Source organism: Scyliorhinus torazame, chromosome 5 (assembly GCF_047496885.1).
Source record: "Scyliorhinus torazame isolate Kashiwa2021f chromosome 5, sScyTor2.1, whole genome shotgun sequence".
Lineage (NCBI taxonomy): Eukaryota > Metazoa > Chordata > Chondrichthyes > Carcharhiniformes > Scyliorhinidae > Scyliorhinus > Scyliorhinus torazame.
Genome location: NC_092711.1, coordinates 205657745 through 205670946, shown reverse-complemented (window position 1 = coordinate 205670946; position 13202 = coordinate 205657745). Strand labels below are relative to the sequence as shown.

The following is a 13202-nucleotide window of genomic DNA, read 5'->3' as shown; positions in this document are numbered from 1 at the left end:
ATGGTGGGGGACGAATGTAATGCGACATGAATCCAAGGTCCCGGTTGAGGCCGTACTCATGTGCGGAACTTGGCTATAAGTTTCTGCTTGGCGATTCTGCGTTGTTGCGCGTCCTGAAGGCCGCCTTGAAGAATGCTTACCCGAAGATCAGAGGCTGAATGCCCTTGGCTGCTGAAGTGTTCCCCGACTGGAAGGGAACATTCCTGCAGCATCTGCATGGTCTCGCCAATGTACCATGCTTCGGGACATCCTTTCCTGCAGCGTTTGAGGTAGACAACGTTGGCCGAGTCGCACGAGTATGTACCACGTACCTGGTGGGTGGTGTTCTCACGTAGTCGCTGTTCTCAAGGCTGGGTAGTTTGCTGCAAACACTGGTTTGTTTGAGGTTGCGCGGTTGTTTGAAGGCAAGTAGTGGGGGTGTCGGGATGACCTTGCCAAGATGTTTGTCTTCATCGATGACGTGTTGAAGGCTGCGAAGAAGACGTTGTAGTTTCTCCGCTCCGGGGAAGTACTGGACGACGAAGGGTACTCTGTCGGTTGTGTCCCGTGTTTGTCTTCTGAGGAGGCCAGTGCGTTTTTTTGCTGTGGCGCGTTGGAACTGTCGATCGATGAGTTGTGCGCCGTATCCCGTTCGTACGAGGGCATCTTTCAGTGTCTGTAGATGTTGGTTACGCTCCACCTCGTCTGAGCAGATCCTGTATATACGGAGGGCTTGTCCATAGGGGATGGCTTCTTTAACGTGTTTAGGGTGGAAGCTGGAGAAGTGGAGCATCGTGAGGTTAGCCGTGGGCTTGCGGTAAAGCGAAGTGCTGAGGTGACCGTCCTTGATGGACCATAAGACATAGGAGCGGAAGTAAGGCCATTCGGCCCATCGAGTCCACTCCACCATTCAATCATGGCTGATTTCAACTCCATTTACCCGCTCTCTCTCCATAGCCCTTAATTCCTCGAGAAATCAAGAATTTATCAACTTCTGTCTTAAAGACACTCAATGTCCCGGCCTCCACCGCCCTCTGTGGCAATGAATTCCACAGACCCATCACTCTCTGGCTGAAGAAATTTCTCCTCATCTCTGTTCTAAAGTGACTCCCTTTCATTCTAAGGCTGTGCCCCTGGGTCCTAGTCTCCCCTGCTAAGGGAAACAACTTCCCTATGTCCACCCTATCTAAGCCATTCATTATCTTGTGAGTTTCTATTAGATCTCCCCTCAACCTCCTAAACTCCAATGAATATAATCCCAGGATCCTCAGACGTTCATCGTATGTTAGGCCTACCATTCCTGGGATCATCCGTGTGAATCTCCGCTGGACCCGCTCCAGTGCCAGTATGTCCTTCCTGAGGTATGGGGCCCAAAATTGCTCACAGTATTCTAAATGGGGCCTAACTACTACTTTATAAAGCTTCAGAAGTACATCCCTGCTTTTATATTCCAAGCCTCTTGAGATAAATGACAACATTGCATTTGCTTTCTTAATTACGGACTCAACCTGCAAGTTTACCTTTAGAGAATCCTGGACTAGGACTCCCAAGTCCCTTTGCACGTCAGCATTATGAATTTTGTCACCGTTTAGAAAATAGTCCATGCCTCTATTCTTTTTTCCAAAGTGCAAGACCTCGCACTTGCCCATGTTGAATTTTATCAGCCATTTCTTGGACCACTCTCCTAAACTGTCTAAATCTTTCTGCAGCCTCCCCACCTCCTTCATACTACCTGCCCCTCCACCTATCTTTGTATCATCGGCAAACTTAGCCAGAATGCCTCCAGTCCCGTCATCTAGATCGTTAATATATAAAGAGAACAGCTGTGGCCCCAACACTGAACCCTGCGGGACACCACTCGTCACCGGTTGCCATTCCGAAAAAGAACCTTTTATCCCAACTCTCTCCCTTCTGCCTGACAGCCAATCGTCAATCCATGTTAGTACCTTGCCTCGAATACCATGGGCCCTTATTTTACTCAGCAGTCTCCCGTGAGGCACCTTATCAAAGGCCTTTTGGAAGTCAAGATAGATATCATCCATTGGCTCTCCTTGGTCTAACCTATTTGTTATCTCTTCAAAGAACTCTAACAGGTTTGTCAGGCACGACCTCCCCTTACTAAATCCATGCTGACTTGTCCTAATCCGACCCTGCACTTCCAAGAATTTAGAAATCTCATCCTTAACAATGGATTCTAGAATCTTGCCAACAACTGAGGTTAGGCTAATTGGCCTATAATTTTCCATCTTTTTCCTTGTTCCCTTCTTGAACAGGGGGGTTACAACAGCGATTTTCCAATCCTCTGGGACTTTCCCTGACTCCAGTGACTTTTGAAAGATCATAACTAACGCCTCCACTATTTCTTCAGCTATCTCCTTTAGAACTCTAGGATGTAGCCCATCTGGGCCCGGAGATTTATCAATTTTTAGACCTCTTAGTTTCTCTAGCACTTTCTCCTTTGTGATGGCTATCATATTCAACTCTGTCCCCTGACTCTCTGGAATTGTTGGGATATTACTCATGTCTTCTACTGTGAAGACTGACGCAAAGTACTTATTTAGTTCTTCAGCTATTTCCTTGTCTCCCATCACTAGATTACCAGCGTCATTTTGGAGTGGCCCAATGTCTACTTTTGCCTCCCGTTTGTTTTTAATACATTTAAAGAAACTTTTACTATCATTCCTAATGTTACTGGCTAGCCTACCTTCATAATTGATCCTCTCTTTCCTTATTTCTCTCTTTGTTATCCTCTGTTTGTTTTTGTAGCCTTCCCAATCTTCTGACTTCCCACTACTCTTTGCGACATTATAGGCTTTCTCTTTTGCTTTGATGCATTCCCTAACTTCCTTTGTCAGCCATGGCTGCCTAATCCCCCCTCTGATAACCTTTCTTTTCTTTGGGATGAACCTCTGTACTGTGTCCTCAATTACTCCCAGAAACCTCTGCCATTGCTGTTCTACTGTCTTTCCCACTAGAACTTGTTGTTGAAGGTGAAAACGTTGTGATCCAGAATGAAGCGGATGAGTTGCAGAATTGCGTCTGGAGATTGGCAGTTGTCGGCGCTAAGTACTGAGGCTGTTGCAGCAATGCCGTCATCATGGGGGATGCTGGTGGTGAGTGCTGAGATGTCCATTGTGACGAGGTATGTTCCTGGTTCAACTGGTCCATGGGTGCTATGTTTTTGTAAGAAGTCCGTCATATCGCAACAGAAGCTGAGCGTTCCTTGTACGATGGGTTTCAAGATGCCCTCGATGTAGCCAGAGAAGTTCTCACACAGGGTCCCATTGCCTGATACGATAGGACGGCCTGGTGTGTTGGCCTTGAGTATTTTCGGGAGGCAGTAGAGATCTCCAACGTGGGATGAGAGTACGTGGGATGAGAGCACGTAGGGTGCTCTGAAGGTCTCGATCCAAGGTCTTGATCAGTCTGTTGAGTTGATGGGTGTGTTCCTTGGTCGGATCTGTGGGTAACTGTTTGTAGTGTTTGTAGTGTTCCTGGTTGTTGAGTTGTCAGCACACTTCTTTTCAGTGGCCTACAACCGGGACCTTGGATTCACCCCCCACCATCTGGCTTGGGCTTGTGAAATCTTACCAACTGTCCTAGTTTGAGACAATTCACACCTCTTTAATCTGTGATTATCCCTCTCTCTGGATCTGTAAAGGCTTAATTACCTGCAAAGGCTCGCTTTCAAAGTATCGACTTGCATCTTTGACTTTGTCTGTATATATGTTTCTGGAACCTACTTCTTCATTCACCTGAGGTAATGCAGTGCTCCGACCGCTGGTAATTTGAAACATAGAGATCCATAGAGATCTCATAGAGACTTACAAAATTCTAACGAGACTAGACAGGGTAGATGCAGGGAAGATGTTACCAATGATGGGTTTGTCCAGAACCAGGGGCCACAGTTTGGGGATTCGGGGTAAACCATTTCGGACAGATATAAGGAACCATTTTTCACCCAAAGAGTGGTGAGCCTGTGGATTTCATTACCACAGAAAGTAGTTGATGCTAAAACATTGAATATACTCAAGAGGCAGCTAGATATAGCACTTGGAGAAAATGGGATCAAAGGCTATGGGGAGAAAGCAGGATTAGGCTATTGAGTTAGATGATCAGCCATGATCATGATGAATGGTGGAGCAGGCCCCAAGGGCCAAAAGGCCTTCTCCTGCTCCTATCTTCGATGTAGCTATGTATGTAAATATCCAGGCTTGGGCTGGCAAGTTACATTCTCACCACACAAGCGGCAGGCAATGACAATCTCCAACAAGTGAGGACCTAACCATCGCAAAAATGTGCAGCATGGTGGTTAGCCCTGCTGCCTCACAGCACCAGGTACCTGGGTTCAGTTCCAGCCTCGGATGACTGTCTGTGTGGAGTTTGCACTGTCTCCCCGTGTCTCTGAGGGTTTCCTCCAGGTGCTCCGGATACCTCACCACAGTCCAAAGATATGCAGGTTAAGTGGATTGGCCACGGTAAAATTGTCCCTTCGTGCTCAAACGTTATGTGGAGTTACAGATATACGGAGAGTGAGGGGGAGATTTGGCCTGGTTGGTGCAGACTCAATGGGCTGAATGGCCTCCTTCTGCACTGTAGAGATTCTGTGATTGATATTCAGTGGCATAGTTGAATTCCCCACAGACATCATCCTGGTAGTTACCATTGATCAAAAACTGAACTGGATAAGCCATATAAATTCTGTGGCTGCATGGGCAGGTCAGAGGCTAGGAATGCTGCGGTAGGTAACTCCCGTCCTCACTTCCCAAAGCCTGTCCACCATCAATAAGACACAAGTCAGAAGTGTGATGGAATACTCTCCACTTGCCTGGATGAGTGCAGCTCCAACAACACTCAAGAAACTCAATGCCATCCTGGACAAAGAAGCCCACTTGATTGACAGCATGTCCACTACTGGCAAGCAGTGGCAGTAATGTGACTCCCCTCCGGCAATCACTTGCTAATGAGTATGATTGTCCATCCAAGAAACTCCATGTACTGGTCATGGGTTCTGTGGGTTCTTGCATGTCAGATGTGCCTGACCCTAGAGCCACAACTTCGGCCGCAAGCTTGGCAGGTGTTTCCCATGAGGGTGGGATCGGCTCATGGAATCTACATCGCTGTTTCCTTTCTCAGACACCTTTTTCAGGCCCCTTCTTGCCGTCGGGTGTCCTCGAAGAATTATGCCCCTCCAATGGGAGGGTTCCTTCCAACCACTGCAGGAACTCACCACGGTTCCTTAGTCCACCCTTCCACACCCATAACCACTACCATCTCAAAGGACAAGGGCATCAGATACCTGGGAACACCACCACCTGGAAGGTCTTCTCCCAACCACTCAACATCCTGACTTGGAAATATATCGCCATTCTTTTACTGTCAGTGGGTCAAAATCCTGTAATTCCCTCCCTATCAGCTGTGTGGGTGTACCTTCACCTCATCGACTGCAGCTGTTCGAGAAGCCACCACCGTCTGAAGGGAAATTATGGATGGATAATAACAGCTGGCCTAGCCAGCGAAACCTTCCTCCCAGGAATGAATTAAAATAAGCTACCGACAGTGGCATGAGGTTTGGTTTAGGAACATACTGGGTTCCTGAGCAGTGGGCCATCGTTTCTGAAAATAAATATTTCCTTATTTTTTTGGGCATTATTCAATTGTTCATCCTGTTGTACTTTCTTTCTTCTGATGGACTTGGTGGGAGGTGATTCCGGCGGAGTGCAATCAGAGAGGGGAGTTCATGTGTCCATGGAGGGAGCTGCCACCCAGAGAGCCCTGCGCGGCAGAAAGCCGTCAATCGGCAGAGCGAAACAATCCCACAATGCAGCGGGTGGCGCCTGCGCGGCTTTTCCAGATTGTGGGGACTGAAGGCGGAGGAGGTTGACAGGAGAGGTGAGAGTCAGGAGGAGAGGGAAGAGTACTGGGGGGGTGTGGATAGGAGAGAGGGGTGGAAGAGAGGAGTGGGGGGGGTGGAAGAGAGGAGTGGGGGGGGGGTGGAAGAGAGGAGTGGGGGGGGGGGGTGGAAGAGAGGAGTGGGGGGGGGGGGGGTGGAAGAGAGGAGTGGGGGGGGGGTGGAAGAGAGGAGTGGGGGGGGGTGGAAGAGAGGAGTGGGGGGGGTGGAAGAGAGGAGTGGGGGGGGGGGGGGGAAGAGAGGAGTGGGGGGGGGGGGAAGAGAGGAGTGGGGGGGGGGGGAAGAGAGGAGTGGGGGGGGGGGGAAGAGAGGAGTGGGGGGGGGGGGAAGAGAGGAGTGGGGGGGGGGGAAGAGAGGAGTGGGGGGGGGGGGAAGAGAGGAGTGGGGGGGGGGGAAGAGAGGAGTGGGGGGGGGGGGAAGAGAGGAGTGGGGGGGGGGGAAGAGAGGAGTGGGGGGGGGGAAGAGAGGAGTGGGGGGGGGGGAAGAGAGGAGTGGGGGGGGGGAAGAGAGGAGTGGGGGGGGGGGAAGAGAGGAGTGGGGGGGGGGAAGAGAGGAGTGGGGGGGGGGAAGAGAGGAGTGGGGGGGGGGGAAGAGAGGAGTGGGGGGGGGGGAAAGAGAGGAGTGGGGGGGGGGAAGAGAGGAGTGGGGGGGGGGGGGAAGAGAGGAGTGGGGGGGGGAAGAGAGGAGTGGGGGGGGGGAAGAGAGGGGGGGGGAAGAGAGGAGAGGGGGGGGGGAAGAGAGGAGAGGGGGGGGGGGAAGAGAGGAGAGGGGGGGGGGAAGAGAGGAGAGGGGGGGGGGAAGAGAGGGGGGGGGGAAGAGAGGAGAGGGGGGGGGAAGAGAGGGGGGGGGGGGAAGAGAGGGGGGGGGGGGGAAGAGAGGAGTGGGGGGGGGGAAGAGAGGAGTGGGGGGGGGAAGAGAGGGGGGGGGGGGGGAAGAGAGGGGGGGGGGGAAGAGAGGAGTGGGGGGGGGGGAAGAGAGGAGTGGGGGGGGGGAAGAGAGGAGTGGGGGGGGGGAAGAGAGGAGTGGGGGGGGGGAAGAGAGGAGTGGGGGGGGGGGGAAGAGAGGAGTGGGGGGGGGGGAGAGAGGAGTGGGGGGGGGGGGAGAGAGGAGTGGGGGGGGGAAGAAGAGAGGAGTGGGGGGGGAAGAAGAGAGGAGTGGGGGGGGAAGAGAGGAGTGGGGGGGGAAGAGAGGAGTGGGGGGGGGAAGAGAGGAGTGGGGGGGGAAGGAGAGGAGTGGGGGGGGAAGGAGAGGAGTGGGGGGGGAAGAGAGGAGTGGGGGGGTGGGGGGGGGAAGAGAGGAGTGGGGGGGTGGGGGGGGGGAGAGAGGGAGTGGGGGGGTGGGGGGGAGAGAGGAGTGGGGGGGGAAGAGAGGAGTGGGGGGTGGGGGGGAAGAGAGGTGGGGGGGGGGGAAGAGAGGAGTGGGGGGGGGAAGGAGAGGAGTGGGGGGGGGAAGTGAGGAGTGGGGGGGGGGAAGAGAGGAGTGGGGGGGGGGAAGAGAGGAGTGGGGGGGGGGGAGTGTGGAGTGGGGGGGGGAAGAGAGGAGTGGGGGGGGGGAAGAGAGGAGTGGGGGGGGAAGAGAGGAGTGGGGGGGGGTAGAGTGGAGTGGGGGGGGGGAAGAGAGGAGTGGGGGGGGGGAAGAGTGGAGTGGGGGGGGGGAAGTGAGGAGTGGGGGGGGAAGAGAGGAGTGGGGGGGGGGGGGAAGAGTGGAGTGGGGGGGGGGAGAGTGGGTGGGGGGGGGGAGAGAGGAGTGGGGGGGGGGGAGTGGTGTGGGGGGGGGGGGATGTGTGGGTGGGGGGGGATGTGTGGTGGGGGGGGTTGTGTGGTGGGGGGGGGGGTTGTGAGGTGTGGGGGGGGGGTTGTGTGGGTGGGGGGGATGTGTGGGTGGGGGGGGGGAGGTGGTGTGGGGGGGGGGGGGTGTGGTGTGGGGGGGGTGGGGGGGGGGAAGTGTGGTGTGGGGGGGGGGAAGAAAAGTGAGGAGTGGGGGGGGAGAAGTGAGGGTGGGGGGGGTGGGTTGTGTGGTGTGGGGGGGTGGGGGGGGGAAGTGAGGTGTGGGGGGGTGGGGGGGGGAAGTGTGGTGTGGGGGGGGAATGAGAGGAGTGGGGGGGGGAGATGTGTGGTGTGGGGGGGGAGTGTGGTGTGGGGGGGGGGGGAGTGTGGTGGGGGGTGGGGGGGGGGAAGAGAGGAGTGGGGGGGTTGGGGGTGGGGGGGGTGTGGTGTGTGGGGGGGGAAGTGAGGAGTGGGGGGGGGAAGTGTGGTGTGGGGGGGGGAGAGAGAGGAGTGGGGGGGGAAGAGAGGAGTGGGGGGGGGTGTTGTGTGGTGTGGGGGGGGTTGTGAGGGTGGGGGGGGGGATGTGTGGTGTGGGGGGGGGTTGTGTGGGTGGGGGGGGAGTGTGGTGTGGGGGGGGAGTGTGGTGTTGGGGGGGGGAAGTGTGGAGTGGGGGGGTGGGGGGGGGGAAGAGTGGTGTGGGGGGGGAAGAGTGGAGTGGGGGGGGGGGAAGAGAGGAGTGGGGGGGGGAAGTGTGGAGGGGGGGGGGGGGGGGGATGTGAGGAGTGGGGGGGGTGGGGGGGGGGGAGTGAGGTGGGGGGGGGGGGTGGGGGGGGGGGAAGAGGGTGGGGGGGTGGGATGAGTGGAGTGGGGGGGAAGTGAGGGTGGGGGGGGTGGAAGAGAGGTGTGGGGGGGGGAAGAGAGGAGTGGGGGGGGTGGAAGTGAGGTGTGGGGGGGGGGAAGTGAGGGTGGGGGGGGTGGAGAGAGGAGTGGGGGGGGTGGGAGTGTGGTGGGGGGGGAAGAGAGGGTGGGGGGGGGAAGAGAGGAGTGGGGGGGGTTGTGAGGGTGGGGGGGGGTTGTGTGGGTGGGGGGGGGTTGTGAGGGTGGGGGGGGGAGTGTGGTGTGGGGGGGGGGGTTGGTGGGTGGGGGGGGGAAGTGTGGGTGGGGGGGGGTGTGGGGGGGGGATGTGTGGGTGGGGGGGGGGGGGAGGTGTGTGGGGGGGGGGGGGGGGGTGTGTGGTGTGGGGGGGGGGGGGGGGTTGTGTGGAGTGGGGGGGTGGGGGGGGGGAGTGAGGTGTGGGGGGGGTGGGGGGGGGGAGTTGAGAGGAGTGGGGGGGGGGAGAGAGGAGTGGGGGGGGGGAAGTGTGGAGTGGGGGGGGGGGATGTGAGGGTGGGGGGGGGGGTTGTGTGGGTGGGGGGGGGGTGTGTGGTGGGGGGGTGGGGGGGGGTTTGTGTGGTGTGGGGGGGGTGGGGGGGGGGAAGTGTGGGTGGGGGGGGAAGTGTGGTGTGGGGGGGGAGAAGTGTGAGTGGGGGGGGGGAGTGTGGGTGGGGGGGGGAGGTGTGGTGTGGGGGGGGGGAAGTGGAGTGGGGGGGGGGTTGTGTGGGTGGGGGGGGATGTGTGGAGTTGGGGGGGAGTGTGGAGTGGGGGGGGAAGTGTGGAGTGGGGGGGTGGGGGGGGGGGGAGTGTGGTGTGGGGGGGGGAAGGAGGAGTGGGGGGGGGGGGAGAGGGGTGGGGGGGGTGGGGGGGGGTTGTGAGGAGTGGGGGGGGGAAGTGTGGAGTGGGGGGGGGGGTTGAGTGGAGTGGGGGGGGGGGGGGGGGAAGAGAGGAGTGGGGGGGGGTGGGGGGGGGAGTGAGGAGGTGGGGGGGGGTGGGGGGGGGGGAAGAGAGGAGTGGGGGGGGTGGGGGGGGGGGGAAGAGAGGTGTGGGGGGGTGTGGGGGGGGGGAAGAGGTGGTGTGGGGGGGGGTGGAGAGAGGTGTGGGGGGGGGTGGAAGAGAGGAGTGGGGGGGGGGAAGAGAGGTGTGGGGGGGGTGGATGAGAGGAGTGGGGGGGGTGGGAAGAGAGGAGTGGGGGGGGGAAGAGGAGTGGGGGGGGAAGAGAGGAGTGGGGGGGGGAGAGAGGGAGTGGGGGGGGGGAGAGGGTGTGGGGGGGGGGAAGAGAGGAGTGGGGGGGAAGAGAGGTGTGGGGGGGGGGGAAGAGAGGAGTGGGGGGGGAAGAGGGAGTGGGGGGTGGGGGGGGGAAGAGAGGGTGGGGGGGGGAAGAGTGGAGTGTGGGGGGTGGGAGGGGGAAGAGAGGAGTGGGGGGGGTGGGGGGGGAAGAGAGGAGTGGGGGGGGTGGGGGGGGGGTAGTGAGGAGTGGGGGGGTGGGGGGGGGTGAGGAGAGGTGTGGGGGGGGGGAAGAGAGGAGGGGGGGGGGAAGAGTGGTGGGGGGGGGGGGAAGAGAGGAGTGGGGGGGGGAAGAGAGGTGTGGTGGGGGGGGGAAGAGAGGAGTGGGGGGGGGGGGGAAGAGAGTGGTGGGGGGGGGGAAGAGAGGTGGGGGGGGGAAGGAGGAGTGGGGGGGGGAAGAGAGGAGTGGGGGGGGGAAGAGAGGAGTGGGGGGGGCAGAGAGGAGTGGGGGGGGGGAAGAGAGGAGTGGGGGGGGGGGTGTGGGTGGGGGGGGGGAAGAGAGGAGTGGGGGGGAAGAGGGGGAGAGAGGAGTGGGGGGGGGAGAGTGGAGTGGGGGGGTGGGGGGGGGGGGATGTGGGGGGGGGTGTGGGGGGGAAGAGAGGAGTGGGTGGGTGGGGGGGGGAAGAGAGGAGTGGGGGGGTGGGGGGGGGGAAGAGAGGAGTGGGGGGGGGAGAGTGGAGTGGGGGGGGGAAGAGAGGAGTGGGGGGGGGAGAGAGGAGTGGGGGGGGGGGAGAGAGGAGTGGGGGGGGGGAAGAGAGGAGTGGTGGGGGGGGGAAGAGAGGAGTGGGGGGGTGGGGGGGGGGGAAGAGAGGAGTGGGGGGGAAGAGAGGAGTGGGGGGGGAAGAGAGGAGTGGGGGGGGGAAGAGAGGAGTGGGGGGGGGGGAAGAGAGGAGTGGGGGGGTGGGGGGGGGAAGAGAGGAGTGTGGGGGGGGGGGAAGAGAGGAGTGGGGGGGAAGAGAGGAGTGGGGGGGGAAGAGAGGAGTGGGGGGGGGGGAAGAGAGGGAGTGGGGGGGTGGGGGGGGGAAGAGAGGAGGTGGGGGGGGAAGAGAGGAGTGGGGGGGGGAGAAAGAGGTGTGGGGGGGGAAGAGAGGAGTGGGGGGGGAGTGAGGAGTGGGGGGGGAAGAGAGGAGTGGGGGGGGAAGAGAGGAGTGGGGGGGGAAGAGAGGAGTGGGGGAAGAGAAGAGTGGGGGGGGAGAGAGGAGTGGGGGGGGAGAGAGGAGTGGGGGGGGGGAGAGAGGAGTGGGGGGGGGAGAGAGGAGTGGGGCGGGAAGAGAGGGTGGGGGGGGGAAGAGAGGTGGGGGGGGGAGGAGAGGAGTGGGGGGAGAAGAGAGGGAGGGGGGGGAGAAGAGAGGAGGGGGGGGGGAAGAGAGGAGTGAGGGGGGGAAGAGAGGAGTGAGGGGGGGGAAGAGAGGAGTGGGGGGGGGGAAGAGAGGAGTGGGGGGGGGAGAGAGGAGTGGGGGGGGGGGAAGAGAGGAGTGGGGGGGTGGGGGGGGGGAGTGTGGAGTGGGGGGGTGGGGGGGGGAGAGAGGAGTGGGGGGGGGGGGGGAAGAGAGGAGTGGGGGGTGGGGGGGGAGAGAGGAGTGGGGGGGTGGGGGGGGGGGAAGAGAGGAGTGGGGGGGGTGGGGGAAGAGGGGGGGGGGGGTGGGGGGGGGAAGAGAGGAGTGGGGGGGTGGGGGGGGGAAGAGAGGAGTGGGGGGGGTGGTGGGGGGGGGAAGAGAGGAGTGGGGGGGGGAAGAGAGGTGTGGGGGGGGGAAGAGAGGAGTTGGGGGGGGGAAGAGAGGAGTGGGGGGGGGTGGGGGGAGAGAGGAGTGGGGGGGAGAGTGGAGTGGGGGGGGGGGAGTGAGGAGTGGGGGGGGGAAGAGAGGAGTGGGGGGGGGAGGTGGTGGGGGGGGGGGGGGAAGAGAGGGTGGGGGGGGGGGATGTGAGGAGTGGGGGGGGTGGGGGGGGAGAGAGGAGTGGGGGGGTGGGGGGGGGGGATGGGGGGTGGGGGGGGAAGAGAGGAGTGGGGGGGTGGGGGGGGAAGAGAGGAGTGGGGGGGGGGTGGGGGGGGGAGAGAGGAGTGGGGGGGGTGGGGGGGGGGGAGAGAGGAGTGGGGGGGGTGGGGGGGGGGAAGAGAGGGGTGGGGGGGGGAGTTGGGGTGGGGGGGGGGGGGGGGGGGGGAAGAGAGGAGTGGGGGGGGAGGAGGGAGTGGGGGGTGGGGGGGGGAAGAGAGGGTGGGGGGGTGGGGGGGGGGAAGGAGGGTGGGGGGGGGGGAGTGGGTGGGGGGGGGGGGAAGAGAGGAGTGGGGGGGGGGAGAGAGGTGTGGGGGGGGGAGAGTGGAGTGTGGGGGGGGGGGAAGAGAGGAGGTGGGGGGGGAGAGTGGTGTGGGGGGGGAGGAGGAGTGGGGGGGGGGGGGGGGTTGTGTGGTGGGGGGGGTGTGTGGGAGGGGTGTGGGGGTGGGGGGGGAAGAGAGGAGTGGGGGGGGTGGGGGGGGGAAGAGAGGAGTGGGGGGGGGGTGTGAGGAGTGGGGGGGGGAAGAGAGGAGTGGGGGGGGGAGGTGTGGGGGGGGGGAAGGAGGAGTGGGGGGTGGGGGGGGGGGAAGAGTGGGTGGGGGGGGGGAAGTGAGGGGTGGGGGGGGGAGGAGTGGGGTGGGGGGGGGAAGTGAGGAGTGGGGGGGGTGGGGGGGGGAAGAGAGGTGTGGGGGGGGTTGTGTGGTGGGGGGGGGGAAGAGAGGAGTGGGGGGGGGTGAGAGGTGGGGGGGGGAGTGAGGGTGGGGGGGGGAAGAGAGTGTGGGGGGTGGGGGGGGAAGAGAGGAGTGGGGGGGGGTGAGAGGAGTGGGGGGTGGGGGGGGAAGAGAGGAGTGGGGGGGGGGAAGTGAGGTGTGGGGGGGAAGAGAGGAGTGGGGGGGGGGAAGAGAGGAGTGGGGGGGGAAGAGAGGAGTGGGGGGGGGGAAGAGAGGAGTGGGGGGGGGGAAGAGAGGAGTGGGGGGAGGGGGGGGAGAGAGGAGTGGGGTGGGGGGGGAAGAGGAGTGGGAGGTGGGGGGGGAAGAGAGGAGTGGGGGGGGGGAAGAGAGGAGTGGGAGGGGGGGGAAGAGAGGAGTGGGAGGGGGGGGGAAGAGAGGAGTGGGAGAGGGGGGGGGGGGGGAAGAGAGGAGTGGGAGGGGGGGGGAAGAGAGGAGTGGGAGGGGGGGGGAAGAGAGGAGTGGGGAGGGGGGGGGGAAGAGAGGAGTGGGATGGGGGGGGAAGAGAGGAGTGGGAGGGGGGGGAAGAGAGGTGTGGGAGGGGGGGGGGAAGAGGAGTGGGAGGGGGGGAAGAGAGGAGTGGGGAGGGGGGGGAAGAGAGGAGTGGGAGGGGGGGGAAGAGAGGAGTGGGAGGGGGGGGAAGAGAGGAATGGGGAGGGGGGGTGTG

The 13202-nt window shown here is 61.9% G+C and overlaps 1 protein-coding gene across 3 annotated transcripts in view; it reads left to right on the top strand.

Moving 5' to 3' along the window:
- Positions 1-5803: 5803 nt before the first annotated feature.
- trmt2b (tRNA methyltransferase 2 homolog B) overlaps positions 5804-13202 on the top strand; it is a 130926-nt gene continuing 123527 nt past the window's right edge. For 2 of the 3 annotated variants that reach the window (XM_072505047.1, XM_072505048.1), the window contains exon 1: positions 5804-5871. The gene's annotated coding sequence lies outside the window, so the exon portion shown is untranslated. The remainder of the gene's footprint in view (positions 5872-13202) is intronic. The other variant, XM_072505049.1, reaches the window with a different exon arrangement.